Source organism: Hyla sarda, chromosome 4 (genome assembly GCF_029499605.1).
Source record: "Hyla sarda isolate aHylSar1 chromosome 4, aHylSar1.hap1, whole genome shotgun sequence".
NCBI classification, from domain to species: domain Eukaryota; kingdom Metazoa; phylum Chordata; class Amphibia; order Anura; family Hylidae; genus Hyla; species Hyla sarda.
The window spans coordinates 195011138-195023640 of record NC_079192.1 but is presented as its reverse complement, the minus strand read 5'-3'; the positions used below and the strand labels follow the sequence as shown (position 1 = coordinate 195023640).

The 12503-nt window shown below is 39.7% G+C and overlaps 1 protein-coding gene across 5 annotated transcripts in view; it reads right to left on the bottom strand.

The window, feature by feature from the left end:
• PLXNA4 (plexin A4) overlaps window positions 1-12503 on the bottom strand; it is an 821522-nt gene that overhangs the window by 106786 nt on the left and 702233 nt on the right. The gene's annotated exons all lie outside the window — the stretch shown is intronic.

The following is a 12503-nucleotide window of genomic DNA, read 5'->3' as shown; positions in this document are numbered from 1 at the left end:
GAGAGCGAGGAATTGTGGGAGATTTATCAAAACCCGTGCAGAGGAAAAGTTGACCAGTTGCCCGTAGCAACCAATCAGATTGCTTCATATATTTTTCAGTAGCCTTTTTAAAAATTAAATGAGCCATTTGGTTGGTTGCTATGGGCAGATGCTCCACTTTTCCGCTGCACAGGTTTTGATAAACCTCACCTATTGTAACTTTACCAAAAGAGCGCAGTTAAGAATGTCATATGGAACCAAAACTATATTTGACTCTATAATAATGAATACTTTATAATAACAAATTGTGTTAAAAAACGAAAGTGAAGGAACGAAAAATTCACTTAACAAGAAACTAAACTTAACAAAATGTTTCCATTGCGTGAATAACACAATGTTCAGAATACCAAATTAGGTTGAAAACCAAAAACAAGAGAGCCAATAAATGTGCTTAAGGAAAAATATACTAAACAAACAGAAACAAAAGTTTTTGATATGCACATGTCTAATAGGAAGGACTTGCTCTGACAATAGCCTTTGTCTACTTCTCTGATAGAGTTTATGAGATAAATTAACAAAGGTTAGACCTAAAATGTGTCCTTCTACCCTGACTTATCTTTTCAGATTCTTATGGGATGCACCCTTTCCACCTCTACCACAAACTATATCAGAAGGGCCGACCTCCTTTTCGTGCCACATAGTTTGCGTAGAACACTCTATCATACAGTAGAAGTCAATGGCCCTGATTTACTATTATATTAGTGTTTAAATGGGCACTCTCATTAAAACTATTTTTTGCTATTGCTCTCCTTATGGTAAATAAAAAATCTCTCTAATATATTTTGTTTAAAAAAATGAAGTTTCCATGTTTTATTTGTGTTTAACCCCTTAAGGACTCAGGGTTTTTCAGTTTTTGCACTTTCGTTTTTTCCTCCTTACCTTTTAAAAATCATAACCCTTTCAATTTTCCACCTAAAAAACCATATTATGGCTTTTTTTTTGCGTCACCAATTCTACTTTGCAGTGACATTAGTCTTTTTACCCAAAAATGCACGGCGAAACGGAAAAAAAAATCATTGTGCGACAAAATCAAAGAAAAAACGCCATTTTGTAACTTTTGGGGGCTTCCGTTTCTACGCAGTGCATATTTCGGTAAAAATTACACCTTATCATTATTCTGTAGGTCCATACGGTTAAAATGATTCCCTACTTATATAGGTTTGATTTTGTCGCACTTCTGGAAAAAATCATAACTACATGCAGGAAAATTTATACGTTTCAAAATGTCATCTTCTGACCCCTATAACATTTTTATTTTTCCACATACAGGGCGGTATGAGGACTCAATTTTTGTGCCGTGATCTGAAGTTTTTATCGGTATGATTTTTGTTTTGATCGGACTTTTTTATCACTTTTTATTCATTTTTTAATGGTATAAAAAGTGATCAAAAATTTTTTTTACTTTGGAATTTTTTTGCGCGTACGCCATTGACCGTGCGGTTTAATTAATGAAATATTTTTATAGCTCGGACATTTACGCACGCGGCGATACCACATATGTTTATTTTTATATTTTTTTACACTGTTTTATTTTTTTATGGGAAAAGGGGGGCGATTCAAACTTTTATTAGGGAAGGGGTTAAATGACCTTTATTAACACTTTTTTTAACTTTTTTTTTGCAGTGTTATAGGTCCCATAGGGACCTATAACACTGCACACACTGATCTTTTACACAGATCACAGTTGTGTATTAACACGCCTGTAATCAGTGTTATCGGCTCTTGACTGCTCCTGCCTGGATCTCAGGCACGGAGCAGTCATTCGCCGATCGGACACCGAGGAGGCAGGTAAGGGCCCTCCCGGTGTCCTGCAAGCTGTTCGGGACGCCACGATTTCACTGCGGTGGTCCCGAACAGCCCGACTGAGCAGCCGGGTCACTTTCACATTCACTTTAGAAGCGGCGGTCAGCTTTGACCGCCCCTTCTAAAGGGTTAATACCGCGATCGGTGATGTGTGATATTAGGTGTCTCCCTACCTGTCCATAGCACATTTTCCACCATCTTTTGCACAGATTTTGGACTCCTGCTGGCCTGGCAGAAGTCCAAACACAGGAAATGCAATCTGGGGTGCTGAGGGGGTGTGTCCAGCCTTATCCAATCATAGCTCCTCTCACACTTAACTGCCATTTGCTGTTGGTTGCAGATTAAGGGAGGAAGTTTTCCCCTATATGGCTTCAGGTTTATCATGATGGGGGCAGTGAACTGGGAGGATTATATCATTTATCAAGTTAATGAGAGGTACCCTTTAACCTCTGATCTAAGTAAGTCCTTCCTCATGGGCGTCTGCTAGCGAGTTTTTTATTTATGCTCTAAGGTCTCAATTTGACATCTCAAGCAAGATGGCTTCTCCTAACATCACATGCACAAAATACATCTAACTAATCTACAATCAGATAATAATAACAGATTAGGAAAAAAAGAATGTTTCCCAGTATCTGGCATTCATTAGTAAACAAAATATTGGAGATACATTGCCTTCTAGCCATCAATATATTATCTAAGACAAGCATTCAGATTTGAAGCAATTATATTATGATTTGCCTGTAGTTCATTCAATTATACTGGTATTTAGCTGCTATGATTCTTTTTGTTGTCCATGACACTAAAACCATCCCCTTTGCATAATTAATCATTTTTGTAATGGTAATACTATCCTATTTATTCTTCACACATGAAAGAAGGGACGCTTCTATATTCATAGAAACAATCTAGTTGTTGTTTTTTTTTTCTTTTTTAGTCAGTACTTTGCAATTAAAAGTAAATATACCGAAAATTGTCCTTCTCTGGCAGTCAGCACATACAATTAAACCTTCAGAATGGAAAGGTAGCCTATTGTCAGTTTATTGCTGTAAGGGGAAGATGTTATCGGCAAGGTAGCTCTCATTATAATAGTAGGTGGTGGATAAGAATGACAGAATGACAGTTCTATTGTGCTTTTGATAGGCCTAGATAACCATGGCCTAGACATACAGAAGCAATGACAAGTGGAAAAATATCAAGGTGAAAAAGGTGAGCAGTGTGTAAGAAAGTAAAAACATAGTAAGTCTACCTAACAATGCCCCCTAGGTCTGCCATCTTTGAACACTTAAGTCCTGCCAGTTGGCCATCTTTGATTTGATCATAACTGAACTTAGATGATGGCAGATGGTAGATCTAGTGATTAAAACATCCAGCAAGGTTACAAGTATATATATGATTAATGAATAGATAATATAATTATGAATACTCTTTCTTTGGCTTTTACTTTCCTTTATTTGGAGGTTGCAATGGTTTGTCAATAATGGCAGCAGAACAGGGGCTTATAGACAAGAAATTAAGTGAATTTCTTCTTATTCAACATCCTATTACACCCTTGTTGTACCTCGTATACAAAAAAGAGAGAAAGGTTGCAGCAGCACTCTTGGTCAAAAAATGGAGGCTCTTAGCACACTTTTGGATCAAAACGTGTCCCCCACCCACCGCGCGGAGGTGGCCTCATTTCGGATGGGACCCTAACACTCATTTCCCTCACCTCTGCTGGGTGACATGCAGGATCCACTACCAATTTAAAACCTCCTGTGAACAGGGAGGGGTGCAGGACCAGAGAGGGTGCCACTCCCCCTTGCTTGTAAAGCAAAAACACAAAAAAGAAAAATAGCCAGCAGAAGGTGAATTGATTTAGCGTGTTAGGGTTCCCTCCAAAATGAGGCCACCTCCGCGTGGTGGATGGAGGACACGTGTTGATCAAAAAGTGTGCTAAGAGCCTCCATTTTTTGACCAAGAGTGCTGCTGCAACCTCTCTTCTTTTTTTGTATACTCAGTATTTGCCACAGCAGCGTGCATTAGGTAGTTGTGCTGGCTATTTTTCTTTTTTGTGTTTTTGCTTTACAAGCAAGGGGGAGTGGCACCCTCTCTAGCCCTGCACCCCTCCCTGTTCACAGGAGGTTTTAAATTTGTAGTGGATCCTGCATGTCACCCAGTCAGAGGCCATATGCCCAGCAGAAGGTGAGTGAATCAGGCATGTCAGGGTCCCATCCAAAATGGGGCCACCTCATAGGAGGTTTTTAATTTTAATTTGATAGTGGATCCTGCATGTCACCCAGTCAGAGGCTATATGCCCAGCAGAATGTGAATTGATTTAACATGTTAGGGTCCCATCCGAAATGAGGCCAACTCCGCGTGGTGGATGGGGGACACGTTTTGATCAAAAAGTGCGCTAAGAGCCTCCATTTTTTTTTTTACCAAGAGTGCTGCTGCAATCTTTCTTTCTTTTTTGTATACTCAGTATTTGCCACAGTAGCATGGACCCATGTATTAGGTAGTTGTGCTGGCTATTTTTCTTTTTTTGGGATAAAATTCTTAGACCGATTGCTACTAAGTCCAAGTCATATTTGCAGGACACAAATGATTTCTTGTCTAGAATCTCTCAAGTGACACGGCCGCCAAATGTGTTGATTGCTAGCTTTGATATCGTAAGCTTGTATACGTCAATACAACACAAGAGGGGATTACAAGCTATTAGGAAATCCCTGGTAATGCTCAATTTGAATCTGAACAAATTTACCTTGTACTGGAATTACTTCTGTTTGTCTTACAGAACAATTATTTCTTATTTGATGAGAAATACTATATTCAGCTGTGTGGGACGGCCATGGGAAGTAACATGGTGCCCATGTATGCCAATATAGTAATGGCAGACTTTGAAGAAAGTCATGTCTATGTAACCCACCACTCCAGGAAGATCCTGGGATGGTGGCATTACATAGATGACATCTTCCTAATTTGGCATGGTACTGGAGGTGAATTGGTTGAATTCCAGTCCTACCTCAAACAGCATAGAGGTAGGACTAGAGGTTGCCATTGTTGAAAATAAATTGTCCACTGATTTATTTTGCAAACCAACTGATTGTAACACATTGTTAAGATATAACTCTTGTCATCCTAGGTCTATGGTTGAAACTTTGCCAGCAGGAATGTGGACACAAACGAGAAATTGTATAGGGCTATACAGAAAATGAACTCACAATTTATCTCTAGGGGTTACCCTGCTCCTTTGATTGAGAGATAGTGTCAGGGGTTGTGGCCCAGAAAGTCAGAAAACACTGGCACCTCATTAGTGATAGTTATCCTGATATTCATGAATTTAAGAATGTTACTATGTATGCTACCACTAATGACGTATTGCAGAACAAGGAATCTTAAAGATTGTCTTGTCAAAGCTGATGTGTCTAGACAGAAAGTAAGTACACAAAGATATTTGACAGTACAAACAAAAAGTTGTTTTCCTTGTAGGAGATGTTTAAATTGCAATTACCTCCAAAATGGGAACGCATTTGTACATCCGAAAACAGGTAAAACAATGCATATAAAATTCTATTTAACATGTGAAAGTGACCACGTGGTTTACATCTTATGGTGCCCCTGTAACCTCATTTATGTGGACGAGACAAACTGTGACTTTAAAACAAGACTTAACCAGCATCGCTACACCATACGCATAAACAGAGCTGACTTGCCGGGTTATGGAGGCAGGACATTCGGAACACAATTTAAAGTGCATGGCAATTGATCATATCCCCCCATTTAAGCGAGAAGTAGATAGAATCTCCATCTTAAAAAAATAAGAATTAAAGGGGCTATCCAGGAAAAAACTTTTTTTTATATATCAACTGGCTCCAGAAAGTTAAACAGATTTGTAAATTACTTCTATTAAAAAATCTTAATCCTTTCAGCAGTTATGAGCTTCTGAAGTTAAGGTTGTTCTTTTCTGTCTAAATCCTCTCTGATGACACCTGTCTCGGGAAACGCCCAGTTTAGAAGCAAATCCCCATAGCAAACCTCTTCTAAACTGGGCGTTTCCCGAGACAGGTGTCGTCAGAGAGGATTTAGACAGAAAAGAACAACCTTAAATTCGGAAGCTCATAAGTACTGAAAGGATTAAGATTTTTTAATAGAAGTAATTTACAAATCTGTTTAACTTTCTGGAGCCAGTTGATATATATAAAAAAAGTTTTTTCCTGGAATACCCCTTTAAGGTGTATTTATACCCTTGATGCTCTGAAACCAAACTGACTCAACGTAGAATTTATTGTTTCTCAAAAATTTTGATGTAATCATTTAGAATAACCCTATGAAATGACAGTGTCCAGGTAGTTATGTCTAGTCAAGTGATATTCAATTTATTTGGCTTTTTGATCTAATGATCTGCTAATATGATCTAATATGAATTTTCTGCCTAATTTCAGAAAATTTTGATCTAGTCATGATGCCATAAGAAGGAGAAAACAACCGCAGTCCTCTTCGGGATCCACAATTTTATTTCATTACATGTTATACTATTTCTTTTCTTTTTTTCTTCAGATGTGATCTATGAGACATGTCATCAGTAGCGCCACAAACATGTTTCTTACAATCCAATATAGTTATTATATGCCATGCAATGTCATGCAATATGTATTCAATAAATGGTACTGATTCATTACAGTGGGGATCAAAAGTTTGGGCACCCCAGGTAAAAATTTGTATTAATGTGCATAAAGAAGCCAAGGAAAGATCGAAAAATCTCCAAAAGGCATCAAATTACAGATTAGACATTCTTATAATATGTCAACAAAAGTTAGATTTTATTTCCATTATTTACACTTTCAAAATAACAGAAAACAAAAAAATGGCATCTGCAAAAGTTTGGGCACCCTGCAGAGTTAATATCTTGTACTGCCCCCTTTGGCAAGTATCACAGCTTGTAAACACTTTTTGTAGCCAGTCAAGAGTCTTTCAATTCTTGTTTGAGGTATCTTTGCCCATTCTTCCTTACAAAAGTCTTCCATTTCTTTGAGATTTCTGGGCTGTCTGTCACACACTGCTCTTTTAAGGTCTATCCATAGATATTCAATTATGGTGAGGTCAGGAGATTGTGAAGGCCATGGCAAAACCTTCAGTTTACGGCTTTTGATGTAATCCCCCGTGGATTTCGAGGTGTGTTTAGGATCATTATCCATTTGTAGAAGCCATCCTCTCTTTAACTTCAGCTTTTTCACAGATGGAATCATGTTAGCATCCAAAATTTGCTGAAATTTGATTGAATCCATTTTTCCTTCTACTCGTGAGATATTCCCTGTGCCACTGGCTGCAATACAACCCCAAAGCATGATTGATCCACCCCCATGCTTAACAGTTGGACAGAGGTTCTTTTGATTAAATTCTGTTCGCCTTCTTCTCCAAACGTACCTTTGCTCATTCTGGCCAAAAAGTTCAATTTTAACCTCATCGGTCCACAGAACTTGTTTCTAAAATGCATCAGGCTTGTCTATATATTCATTTGCAAAGTTCAAACGCTGGTTTTTGTGGTGAGGATGTAGAAGAGGTTTTCTTCTGATGACTCTTCCATGAAGACCATATTTGTACAAGTATCTCTTTATAGTGGAATAGTGTACCACAAGTCCAGTGTCTGCCAGATCTTTCTGGAGGGATTGTGGAGTCAAATGTGGGTTTTGAATTGTTTTTCTCACAATCCTGCGAGCTGTTCTGTATGATATTTTTCTTGGTCTTCCAGATCTTGCTTTAACTTCCACTGTTCCTGATGACTGCCATTTCTTAATTACATTCTGAACAGAGGATATTGACATCTGAAAATGTTTTGCTATCTTCTTATAGCCTTCTCCAGCTTTGTGAGTGTCGACTATTTTCAGTTTCAGATTTCTAGACAACTGCTTAGAAGAACCCATGGTGCTGATTGTTGGGGCAAGGTCAGATGAGTCTGGGCATTTAAAACCTTTGAGATTGACATCACCTGGTCTTCCCAGATGATGATTGAGAACAATCCATGACACTGGCAGGTCTCAGTTTTGCAAAGGGGGCAGTGCTTGCTATAAATTCAGCAGGGTGCCCAAACTTTTGCAGACACCATTTTTGTTTTGTTTTCTGTTATTTTGAAAGTGTAAATGATGGAAATAAAATCTAACTTTTGTTGACATATTGTAAGAATGTCTAATCTGTAATATGATACCTTTTGGAGATTTTTCCATCTTTCCTTGGCTTCTTTATGCACATTAATAAAACTTTTGATCCCCACTGTATCATTTGTTATATTATACTCCTTGTGCCTAGATGCCCCAATTTGATTGTACTCTGCATGTTAGGGAGTCTATTGTCACTTATCTTGAAATACAGGAGTGCCTAGGGATATACTCCATAGCCTGGTGGTGATTTTCATCGTACCTGGAATGGGGGTAGGTTGACAGACAGGATCTTGTATTAGACCATATCTGTCTTGCCTTAGGACACTTTCCAATAGGAAGATTGCTGTGTTTTGTCCCCATGTATGTATACAACTGAGTTTGAATGTGGGGTGGCACTCTAGGGGTTAAAGGGGTACTCCGGTGGAAAACTTTTTATTTAAAATCAACTAATGACAGAAAGTTAAACAGATTTGTAAATTACTTCTATTAGAAAATCTTAATCCTTCCAGTACTTATTAGCTGCTGAATACTAATAATTGCAGAGGGAATTCTTTTCTTTTTGGAACACATAGCTCTCTGCTGACATCATGAACACATTGCTCTCTGCTGACATCTCTGTCCATTTTAAGAACTGTGCAGAGTGGGCGAAAATCCCCATAGAAAACATATGCTGCTCTGGACAGTTCCTAAAATGGACAGATATGTCAGCAGAGAGCACTGTGCTCGTGATGTCAGCAGAGAGCTCTGTGTTCCAAATAGAAAAGATTTTCCTCTGTAGTATTCAGCAGCTAATAAGTACTGGAAGGATTAAGATTTTTTTAATGGAAGTCATTTACGAATCTATTTAACTTTCTGGCACCAGTTGATTAAAAAAAAAAAAAAGTTTTCCACCGGAGTACCCCTTTAACCTCTTCAGGACACAGGGCGTATGGATACGCCCTGCATTCCGAGTCCTTAAGGACCGAGGGCGTATCCATACGCCCGTGGGAAATCCGGTCCCCACCGCTAACCGGTTAGGGACAGGAGCCGGATGCCTGTTGAAATCATTCAGCAGGCACCCTGGCACATCGCCCAGGGGGGTCCTGAGACCCCCCCATGTCGGCGATCGGAGAAAATCGCATGTCAATTCAGACATGCGATATTCTCCAATTCCGGACTGATCGGGTCTCTGGTGACCCGATCACCCGGAAAATAGGGCTGATCGGAGTTGTCAGCAACAACCTCGATCAGCCTAAAGGATTGGAGTGAGATCGCAAAGCTGCGATCTACTCCTATCCCCTGCCATTACTCAGAACAGAGTTCTGAACAATGGCAGTGCAGGACAGGGGGTTGCCATGGCAACCCCCCATTCTGCCTGCCCCTGGATGTCGAGGGGCTCTGGGAAGAAGATGGAGGCCGTACCTGCAGGAGAAGATGCCTGGGGACCTGGGATCTTCGCTGGAGCCTGCAGGATCCTGATCAGGTAGGGAATCGACAGTGGGGGGGGGGGGAATTGAAAGTGAAAGTAAATCGATCTTTACTGTGGCAACCACTAGGGGGGCCAAACTGCAACTCCCAGCATGCCCAGACAGCCAAAGGCTGTCTGGGCATGTTGGGAGTTGTAGTTTTGCAACATCTGGAGGGTCACAGTTTGGAGACCACTGTTACAGTGGTACCCAAACAGTAGCCCCCCAGATGTTGCCAAACTACAACTCTCAGCATGCCTTGACTGCCCAGGCATGCTGGGAGTTGTAGTTCTGTAACATCTGTCCCTTCAGATTTAGCAATTTTCATGACATTTTTGAAAATTGCTGCTCTAATTTGAAGCCCTCTAATCAGAATCAGAATATTCGGTAAAAGCGTTTTCGCGTTATTAATTCGTAAAGTGACGGTGGTCATAATTGCGAAAAAGGGCTCAGTCCTTAAGGTGAAAAAGGGCTGCGTCCTTAAGGGGTTAACTATATGTGATACCACTTGATTTCCATTTCATAGAAGCTCCCCTGTATTGCATCCATATGCTTCAATATTAGAAATGGATTGCCCCTCTCTAAGATGGCGCCCGATGAGTCAATAGATGGATGTGATTTGCGCACTAAGTCAAGGCTTTTAGCCTTGAAGCACGAAGTTACGTTAGAATGATCCCCTCCTTTTTCACCATGGAAACAGTGACGCTGTGATGTAATTGGCCATAGCTCCTCTTTACCCGGAAGTGACTCTCAGTGTGCACGGCTGGAGTCCCGGGCTTGTGGACATCGTCAATCATCGCCATGAGGTTGATTGTCTTCCATTGTCATCATGTCTGGTAATGTTTTTAGTATCTGCACACTGTCATAAATGGTCACAAGAAACCGCCGATCTATGGATTGTATTATGGATCGGCGCATATGTTGCTATCCACATAGATTACATGTGACACACGTGTCTCTCATCATATGTGTATACTGCTATTGAGACTGTAATATGATTTTATGCACTTTGTTTACATTTGTATGCCTATGTATGATGTCACTAATTATGCAGATATGTATGATGTCACTAATTGGGGAAATGTGTATTTAAATCCCCTGTGTATCCCTTGTATTCACTTAAAAATGGCGATGAGAGATTGCCAAAACGTTGTCTGTTGCATCATGGAATAAAACCACAAGTTTTTTTTCACAACAATTTGGAGTGCTGCCTATATCTACTGTATCTTAAGAGGAACCGAGGCATTAAGGCTCTATTGTGCTTGCACCCAACCTTCATTTTGTCTGGATGTGCTGCTATTTATTGGATTGTATATACAGAATATATATACAGTCATGGCCATAAATGTTGGCACCCCTGACATTTTTCAAGAAAATGAAGTATTTCTCACAGAAAAGGATTGCAGTAACACATGTTTTGTGATACACATGTTTATTCCCTTGGTATGTATTGGAACTAAACCAAAAAAGGGAGGAAAAAAAGTAAATTGGACATAATGTCACACCAAACTCCAAAAATGGGCTGGACAAAATTATTGGCACCCTTCACTTAATATTTGGTTGCACACCCTTTGGAAAAAATAACTGAAATCAGTCGCTTCCTATAACCATCAATAAGCTTCTTACACCTCTCAGCCGGAATGTTGGACCACTCTTCCTTTGCAAACTGCTCCAGGTCTCTCTTATTGGAAGGGCGCCTTTTCCCAACAGAAATTTTGACCCCTTAAGAATGCAGGGTTTTTCCTCTTTTTTTCATTTTCCTTTTTTCCTCATCACCTTCTGAAATTCATAACGCTTTCAATTTTGCACCTATAATTCCATATTATGGCTTATTTTTTGCGTCACCTATTCTTCTTTGCAGTGACATTAGTCATTTTACCAAAATATCCATGGCGAAGCGGAAAACAAATTCATTGTGTGACAAAATTGAAGAAAAAATGCAATTTAGTATCTTTTGGGGGGCTTCTGTTTCTACGCAGTGAATTTTTCGGTAATACTTACATCTAATCTTTATTCTGTAGGTCCATATGGTTAAAATGATACCCTACTTATATAGGCTTGATTTTGTATTACTTCTAAAAAAAAATCATAACTACATGCAGGAAAATTTATACGTTTAAAATTGTCATTTTCTGACCCCTATAACTTTTTTATTTTTCTGCATGCGGGCCAGATTGAGGGCTCAATTTTTGCGCCATGATCTGAAGTTTTTATAGGTACAATTTTTATATTGATCTGATGACTTTTTGTTTGATTTTTATTCATTTTATCATGATATAAAAAGTGACCAAAAATACGCTATTTTGGACTTTGGAATGGTTTTGCACGTACGCCATTGACCGTGGGGTTTAATTTATTATATATTTTTATAGTTTGGACATTTCTGCATGCGGCTACCCCACATATGTTTATTTTTATTTACACAGTTTTTTTTAAATGGGAAAAGGGGGGTGATTCTTACTTTTATTAGGGAAGGGGTTAAATGATCTTTACTAACTTTTTTTTCACACTTTTTTTTTGCAGTGTAATAGCCCCCCTCCCCTTAGTAGCCATTACACTGCACATACCGATCTCATACACAGATCATTGCCGTGCATTGACACGGCAAAGACCAGTGTTTTCGGTGGTCGAATGCTCAAGCCTGTATTTCAGGCTTGGAGCAATCAACTACCGATCGGACATGACAAAGGCAGGTAAGGGGACCTTTGCTTGCGTTCTAGCTGATCGGGACATCGTGATTTCACCACGATGGTCCTGATCAGCCCTGACTGAGCTGCCAGGAAGCTTTTACTTTAATTTTAGACGCGGCAATTAACTTTGAATGCCGAGTCTGAAGGGTTAATAGCGCACGTCACAATGATCGGTGCCGCACAATATTAGTCCAGGGTCCCGGCTGTCATTAGCCGCCACGACCGACTCGGTATGACGTGCCCCCGCGTTATATACCGGGACCGGGCGCAGGGCGTTTAGGTACGCCCTGCGTCCTTAAGAGGTTAAGATCTCTCCACAGGTTTTCAATAGGATTTAGATCTGGACTCATTGCTGGCCACTTCAGAACTCTCCAGCACTTTGTTGCCATCCA